The sequence below is a fragment of the Coregonus lavaretus genome (genome assembly GCF_964263955.1).
Source record: "Coregonus lavaretus genome assembly, chromosome: 4".
Taxonomy (NCBI): Eukaryota; Metazoa; Chordata; class Actinopteri; order Salmoniformes; family Salmonidae; genus Coregonus; species Coregonus lavaretus.
This window is the reverse complement of record NC_139991.1, coordinates 28904524-28911582: the sequence shown is the minus strand read 5'-3', so window position 1 is coordinate 28911582 and position 7059 is coordinate 28904524.

Here is a 7059-nt window from a genome sequence, read left to right as displayed (position 1 = left end):
TGTACTAAAAAAGTTTTTTTATCTTGAATAATATAATTTATAAGATGTATTTATGATGTATTTTATTGATATTATACATCAGGGTTGGGGGCAATTCCATTTAAATTCCAGTCAATTTAGAAAGTAAACCAAATTCCAATTCCACATTTTCCTCATTGAAAAGCATTGAAGAGAATTGGAATTTGAGTTTGAATTTCAGTGTACTTCCTGAATTGACTGGATTTGAAGTGGAATTGACCCCAACCCTGTTATTCATACTGTAAAAATAATATTGCTAACATTCTGCAACATATTGACCGAAATGTCTAGGCTACTTTGGTAGTAAAAATATTATATTCAACTTTGATGGAGACACATTTTTACTGGTTTTCTTTTTGTAATTTTTGGGAGGATTCTTCATTCTCTTTTAAGTATAACCTTACTCTGAAGTATATTATAGGGGTGGATTTTCAAGTTGAGCTTAACTTTTTTTATTTGTGTGACAAAATCATGAATTTCAATCATTGTTATTTTTCCTTCAATAAATATGTTTGTGTTACTAGCTACCTCAACTTTCAAATTAGTTATTTTGAAGTCTGATTTTAACGTGGTTTAACCATCCGCAAAACAAATAGTTTTCACCCCCCAAGAGTCAAACTTAACTAACCCAGGGTTTATGAAATATAAATGAAGAGAAAGCTATTTCATCTGATCAAATACATGAGTTGCACATTATTATTGTACATAGTCATCCTTCTCTTTTCTGTGAGGTTGTCACAATGTGTAAATGTCCATAGTTCATGTTTTAAATGTACATACAGTATTGAATTAAAACTGCAATTTGTAACTTTATGGTCTACCTGACCAAATTCACATAGAAATGTGAGTTATAGATATGTAATTCTCATTGAAAGCAAGTCTAAGAAGCAGTAGATATGTTCTATGTGCACTATTTCTGCGCTTCCCATTCTTATGTTTCATTTCTACTTTCGGTTTTGTATACCAGCTTCAAACAGCTGAAAATACAATATTTTGGGTTATTGAAAATATATTTCACAGTGGTTTAGACGGTACAATGATTCTCTACACTATGCATTGCTTGTTTTGTCACATAAACTGAAATTAGGCGACCTATTATAATTTTAGCAACCAGGAAATGACGAAGTGATTTCTGCATATTGCACCTTTAAGGGTATTAGTCCTGTATCCCTACAAGTTAGGCTTTTGAAACCAGTATTTCCCCCCACATGAACAACAACGCCAAGTTATTTTCCCTAATGTGAATGAGGAAGTAGTTGTGCACTCTAGACCTATCTATCTAAAGAAGCTCATGCCTGTGTTAACTTTAGTATTTACTGAAGGAGATTCCTGTTTGAATGCATGAATAGTGAATAGCTGTCCATGAGACGTCTGGATTTTGAAAAGCGTATAGTATTAGAAAGTTCCACAAATGTGTCGTACTTGTATGTGAACTTTTCAAAGTATTTATATTCATAACAAAGTGGCCAATGGGACAGAAAGACACAGCTACACATACAGTATGTCTTCTTGACTGTCCCTGAAATGATACGATGGACAGCATATTAGGCATACCGTTTTATTCCAGACAATTGATTGGTTATTGCCTGTGCTCAGAGAGTAGAATGTGTCATTGCTTCTGCTTTCCTCTGACGGGTTGCCGGTCATGTCCTTGTTCTCTATGGCAGGGTTTCCCAAACTCGGTCCTGGTGGCCCCTACTGGGTGCACGTTTGGTTTTTGTCCTAGCACTACACCGCTGATTCAAATAACCAACTTATTATCAAGCTTTGATTATTTGAATCAGCTGTGTAGTGCTAGGGCAAAAACTAAAACGTGCACCCAGGGGGGGCCCCAGGACCGAGTTTGGGAAACCCTGCTCTATGGGACCTGTACGCATGTTCCTAGCAGTGAGATAAATTATTGAAGGGAGCAGGAGAAGGTGACGCTTTCTATCTGTCACCTCCAACCCCAATCCTGTTATGAAGTATTTTGACCAAGAATCCATAAATTGATGTCAGGAGGTTAACAGCTAGGGGAGAGTGGCGTAAATTGAGCCACAGGGGTTTCTAGCAAACCATACACAAATTTATAATTTGACCAAATATTTAGGAAGAGGCTTTCATTTCATGGAGTCTGTCATGGAAGAAACCACATGGAAAAAGTGGTAAGCAAGCTAGAGCCAAAAAACATATGTTCATGAAGTCAAAGGAATTGATTGTGTTACAGGTTTCATGATGCTTGTCTCTAAACCAAAGTAGATAATTTAAAGATGGTCCTATACATCCGTTGGGGTCTCTATAAGCTTCAATATGATGTCCTAAACCTAGCATGAAAGTGCATCCTTGTAGCTGTGTGGGCTAATAGTCAAAATGTTTGCCTTGGGGTAAGTTGAGCCAATGGTTGATCCAATGTCAAATTGAGAAAATGTAAGTGTTTTCTTGCCAGGTGTAATGCAAGGCATTATTGCTGGGATATGAGGTAACAACAGGACCTGGCCTATGTTAAAGTATTTGTTAGGTGTTAAGCCTGTGTTAAAAGATGCTTAAAACGATTACAAGACAAAAAAAGCTATGGTGATTGTGTTTATGTTTGGGAAATAAACATCAACATGGTTTTAAAACGGTAGTGGTAGTATTTAATTCAATAAAGACATTTGTAAGCAGCTTAACACCCTGTCCCGCGGCTCAACTTACCCCATACCTGGGGTAAGTTGTGCCAAGAGACCACTTTTTTTGGACAAGCTATGTTTTCAAAACTGTACTGTTTACATGAATTCTGATTATTTCCAGGGATACACAACATCCTTAAGTTTATGTAGATATCTTTGTTAGAAAGAATACTACTGTATATTTTCCTTGACTGAGTGATGCGGAATGTAAAGAAATTCTCAACTTACCCCGCTCTCCCCTACTTTCAGTCAGAGTGACTGTTGTTGAATTTCTTCCGGTGTTGTATTGTACACAGCCTGTAAGAGTAAAATGAATGATGTACAGTATATTAGTATAATGAATTCTATGATGAAGACTATTGCATTGTAATGTATATGTTACGTAAAAGTATCTTGGAATGGTTACAGTACATATCTCCAGGACCGATATATTTTTGGAACAGTTTTAGAATGCTATTGCCCACAAATTTAAAATGCACACAATACTATGAAGTATTTTTGTTCTTTTGTGTTGTATTATAACATGATTTTGTTATCATCATAACACATCAACTTCATAGTTTTGTTTGTAGGATGATGATTTCTAACCATGAGACAACACATTCCACCATGTGCTCTTTATGTCTGTATCTGCACCCAGCATCTTTATGAGAGGATTATTATACAAATGTGCCTAACAAGTAAACATGTTCATTTTTGAAGAAAATAAAAATTACTATAGTTTATCCCAAATGGCACCCTATACCCTAATAGTGCACTACTTTTGACCAGAGGCCTATGGGCCCTGGTTAAAAGTAGTGCACTATATAGGGAATAGGGTGCAATGTGGGACGCATCCTATGTAAATACTAACGGTGTACATGGAGTTGATGTTATTGCTCATGATAGCACAAACAAATGAGATGTACATGTCTTTAAAATTAAGGTTGAATTGTTAATAAAAAAACATCACAGGAAGTAATGTACTCTAACCAGTTTTTGGTAATTTATTTTTTATGTGTGTTCATATTTTGATCACTTGGTGGCAGTGTTGTGCTGTGTAGTTTACTGTCATTTCCCAATAGAAATCCTGATGGGAGATTTGTGCTGCGAGTGTGAAATGTCTGTGAGGACAATGTTTGCCCTCAAGGCAGACTCATGTATGATGCCGTGTTGGGGACAGTTGTTATGTGAAACTGTGTTCCCCAAAATATCTTGGTGCAGCAGTAATGTGACAGCTTTCTCTCTTCACATTCCTTTCCGTGGTGACTGCAGGTCATATGAAGTGACAGACTTAGGATCGCAGCTTGATACACAAATCAAAGTTTAGAGATTGCGTACACAGTTTAGCAGATGTTATAGCGGGTGCAATGAAATGCTTGTGTTACTAGTTCCTAAAATGTCAAAAGTACACAAAAAATAATAATAAACTAGAAACAAGAAATCACGAATGTCAGAACGAATCCAGTTAACAACCCAAATGCAATCTATGCGAATATACACCAAAAATATATACAAAGAATGATACACAGTGCCTTCGGAAAGTATTCAGACCCCTTGACTTTTTCCACATTTTGTTACGTTGCAGCCTTATTCTAAAATTGATAAAAATAAAAATAAAATCCTCAGCAGTCTACACACAATACCCCATAATTACAAAGCAAAAACAGATTTGTAGAAATGTTTGCAAATGTATTAAACATAAAAAACATAAATACCTTATTTACATAAGTATTCACACCCTTTTGCTATGAGACTCAATTGAGCTCAGGTGCATCCTGTTTCCATTGATAATCCTTGAGATGTTTCTAAAACTTGATTGGAGTCCACATGTGGTAAATTCAATTGATTCGACATGATTTGGAAAGGCATACACCTGTCTATATAAGGTCCCACAGTTGACAGTTCATGTCAGAGACCTGAAAACAGCTGTGCAGCAACGCTCCACATCCAACCTGACAGAGCTTGAAAGGATCTGCAGAGAAGAATGGGAGAAACTCCCCAAATAAAGGTGTGCCAAGAAGACTCAAGGCTGTAATTGCTGCCGAAGGTGCTTCAACAAAGTACTGAGTAAAGGGTCTGAATACTTATGTAAATGTGATATTTCAGTTTTTTTTAAATTATTATTAGCAAAAATGTGTAAAAACCTGCTTTTGCTTTGTCATTATGGGGTATTGTGTGTAGATTGATGAGGGGAAAAAATGTGGAAAAAGCCAAGGGGTTTGAATACTTTCCAAAGGCACTGTATTACAGTGAACTATGAGAGTCCAGTGTATAAATAGTGTAACAAAATGCAATGTACAGTAGTAGATATACAGTTGAAGTCTGAAGTTTATGTACACCTTAGCCAAATACATTTAAACTCAGTTTTTCACAATTCCTGACATTTAATCCTAGTAAAAATTCCCTGTCTTAGGTCAGTTAGGATCACCACTTTATTTGAAGAATGTGAAATGTCAGAATAATAGTAGAGAGAATGATTTATTTCAGCTTTGATTTCTTTCATCACATTCCCAGTGGGTCAGAAGTTTACATACACTCAATTAGTATTTGGTAGCATTGCCTTTAAATTGTTTAACTTGGGTCAAACGTTTCGGGTAGCCTTCCACAAGCTTCCCACAATAAGTTGGGTGAATTTTGGCCCATTCCTCCTGACAGAGCGTAACTTTACTCTTACAGGCTGGTGTAACTGAGTTAGGTTTGTAGGCCTCCTTGCTCGCACACGCTTTTTCAGTTCTGCCCACAAATGTTCTATAGGATTGAGGTCAGGGCTTTGTGATGGCCACTCCAATATCTTGACTTTGTTGTCCTTAAGCCATTTCCCCACAACTTTGGAAGTATGCTTGTGGTCATTGTCCATTTGGAAGACCCATTTGCGACCAAGTTTTAACTTCCTGACTGATGTCTTGAGATGTAGCTTCAATATATCCACATAATTTTCCTTCCTAATGATGCCATCTATTTTGTGAAGTGCACCAGTCCCTCCTGCAGCAAAGCACCCCCACAGCATGATGCTGCCACCCCGTGCTTCACGGTTGGGATGGTGTTCTTCGGCTTGCAAGCGCACCCTTTTTCCTCCAAACATAACGATGGTCATTATGGCCAAACAGTTCTATTTTTGTTTCATCAGACCAGAGGACATTTCTCCAAAAAGAACGATCTTTGTCCCCATGTGCAGTTGCAAACCGTAGTTATGTCGATATAGGACTCGTTTTACTGTGGAAATATATAATTTTGTACCTATTTTCTCCAGCATCTTCACAAGGTCCTTTGCTGTTGTTATGGGATTGATTTGCACTTTTCGCACCAAAGTACGTTCATCTCTAGGAGACACAACACGTCTCCTTCCTGAGCAGTATGGCGGCTGCGTGGTCCCATGGTGTTTATACTTGCGTACTATTGTTTGTATAGATGAACGTGGTACCTTCAGGCGAAATTGCTCCCAAGGATGAACCAGACTTGTGGAGGTCTACATTTTTTCCCCCAGGTCTTGGCTGATTTCTTTTGATTTTCCCATGATGTCAAGCAAAGGTAGGCCTTGAAATACATCAACAGGTACACCTCCAATTGACTCAAATGATGTCAATTAGCCTATCAGAAGCTTCTAAAGACATGACATCATTTTCTGGAATTTTCCAAGTTGTTTAAAGGCACCGTCAACTTAGTGTATGTAAACTTCTGACCCACTGGAATTGTGATACAGTGAATTATAAGTGAAATAATCTGTCTGTAAACAATTGTTGGAAAAATGACTTGTGTCATGCACAAAGTAGATGTACTAACCGACTTGCCAAAACTATAGTTTGTTAACAAGAAATTTGTGGAGTGGTTGAAAAACAAGTTTTAATGACTCCAACCTAAGTGTATGTAAACTTACGACTTCAACTGTATTAGAATGAGCTATGTGAAGAATACATGATATGAATACACAGTGTGAAAAACAGTATAAAATAAACGGATCAGTGTTTAATGTATCTACAGTGGGGAGAACAAGTATTTGATACACTGCCAATTTTGCAGGTTTTCCTACTTACAAAGCATGTAGAAGTCTGTAATTTTTATCATAGGTACACTTCAACTGTGAGAGACGGAATCTAAAACAAAAATCCAGAAAATCACATTATATGATTTTTAAGTAATTAATTTGCATTTTATTGCATGACATAAGTATTTCATCACCTACCAACCAAATTGTAGACCTGCACAAGGCTGGGATGGGCTACAGGACAATAGGCAAGCAGCTTGGTGAGAAGGCAAGAACTGTTGGCGCAATTATTAGAAAATGGAAGAAGTTCAAGATGACTGTCAATCAACCTCGGTCTGGGGCTCCATGCAAGATCTCACCTCGTGGGGCATCAATGATCATGAGGAAGGTGAGGGATCAGCCCAGAACTACACGGCAGGACCTGGTCAA